Source organism: Carlito syrichta, unplaced genomic scaffold (assembly GCF_000164805.1).
Source record: "Carlito syrichta isolate Samal-C Ts95f unplaced genomic scaffold, Tarsius_syrichta-2.0.1 Scaffold95871, whole genome shotgun sequence".
Taxonomy (NCBI): domain Eukaryota; kingdom Metazoa; phylum Chordata; class Mammalia; order Primates; family Tarsiidae; genus Carlito; species Carlito syrichta.
In genome coordinates, this window is record NW_007039967.1 from 117,900 (window position 1) to 120,013 (window position 2,114).

A 2,114-nucleotide genomic window follows, 5' to 3' on the forward strand; every position below is an offset into this window, starting at 1 on the left:
GCCACTGCACTCCAGTTTGGGTGACAGAGTGAGACTCCAACTCAAAAAAAAAAAAGAAATTCTCCTGCCTCAGTCTTCCACAGTGCTGGGATTTCAGGTGGGAGCCACCATGCCCAGGCACTTTAAATAGTTTTATGGTTTACAAAGTACTTTCACAGATATCATCTGTCTCATTTGATCTCTCACTTTTATTTATCTATTTATTTTGATTTTTTTGGGTTGGAGTCTCACTCTGTGGCCCAGGCTGGAGTGCAGTGGCATGCTCACGGCTCACAGTCATCTTCCCTGGGAGACCCTCTGAGATGCCAGCTCTCATGCCAGGGTTTTACAGCCTCCTATAAACTTCCTCAGGGCACTTAGCACCATATCTTGGCAACTGTTTGCTTATTGGCTTTCCCACCAGAAAGTAGATTGAGACTAGGGGCTTTCTTTCCTTTTTTTTTTTTTTTTAAAGACAAGAATCTTGCTCTTTTGCCCAGACTGGAGTATAGTGGTGTAATCATAGCTCACTGCAGCCTCCAATGCCCAGGCTCAAGTGATTCTCCTGCCTCAACCTCCAGAGTAGCTAGCTGGGACTACAGATATGTACCACATCTGGCTAATTTTTAAAAAATATTTTGTGAGGATGTTATGTTGCTATGTTGCTCTTAAACTCCTGGCCTCAAGCCATCCTCCCACCTCAGCCTCATTACAGGTGTGAGCCACTTCATCTGGCCAGGGACTGCTTATTCTTTACTGGGTCTATTATGCCTAACACAGAACGGGTGGCCTTTATGTGTTTGCTGTACGGATTGACTTTATGTCTTAACCAATGTTCGGTTACCCACAGCAAAAAACATTTTATAAGAAAACTGAAACAAAAGTTTCATAGACAATATTTACCCTTGCTGTGTGTGCTCTTCTATACTCTTTTTTTTTTTGGAGTTGGAGTTGGAGTCTCACTGTTGCCCAGGTTGGAATGCAGTGTCACACACGCTCACGGCCACCACAGCCTCGACCCGCTGGGCTCCAGCGATCCTTCTGTCTCAGCCTTCCAAGTAGCTAGTACTACAGGCGTGCGCTACCGCACCTGGCTAATTTTTGATTTTATTGTAGAGACAATGTCTCACCAAGTTGCCGGGGCTGGTCTCGAACCTGCAGGTTTAGGCAATTCACTTGCCTCGGCCTCCCAAAGTGCTGGAATGACAGGCTGAGCCACCAAGCCCAGCCTCTGCCACTTTTTTATTGCCTGTGCAGTATTGTATTGTTTCCTTTTTTTAAAGATACTAGCCATGACCCAGTAAATTGATTTCACTACCTACCACTGGGTTGTGACCCAGTGTTAGAACAATACCCCGTTCACCTCCCATCTGCTGTAGGTGCCTACTATGTGCAAGATTTTGGCTGTCCCTAAAGATACAGAGGACATGACCCTCAAACACCTCTTACTCCAAGGTCAGACAGGTTTATGTGTAACAGAACCCAGCAAGGAGGGGGGAATGAGGGAGGAGGGGTGGCTGAGGGGAGGTCCCTGGGAGGCCTGGGAAGGACCCTTGTGCCTCTGGAAAAAAGCAGTGGCAACTTGCTGGAGCCTGGAACCTCAAACAGGCAGGGCTCTTGATACCGTGAGCGTCTCACTGCTCTGTCCCCAGGTGACTAAGAATGGGTCTCGACTCCAGAAAACTCTCGGGGGTCATGGCAGGCCTCTTTCCTGCAGTTAAGGTGCTCAGGGAGGGGGGAGACAAGAGGACCTCTACCTTCTGTCTAAAACAGTCTCACGAGCCTCCCCTCTAGAGGCCCTGACCCCATGATTGGCGGTATAACCCCAGGTAGTTCATTTAACTAGGTTCAGGGGAGATGGCCGAAGCCAGGCTTCTCTAGGCCTGAAACTGCTCCCAAGAGACAACCCACTGACTCTCCTGGTTATCTGCCTGCTCTATCCCATTTCCCTGACCTCTCTGAGGTGGGTGGGAGGCAGTTTGGAAACAGCAGCACTGTCCCTGCTCCCCCGGAATGCTGCAGCAGGGGGAGAGTAGAATGGGCTTGCACTAGGTGGCTGTGCCTGTCTGTCCCCTGTGGCTGTTGAAGTCAGATTGGGTGTTCCCCAGCCAAGGCCAGGGAAGGTCCTGATTGCA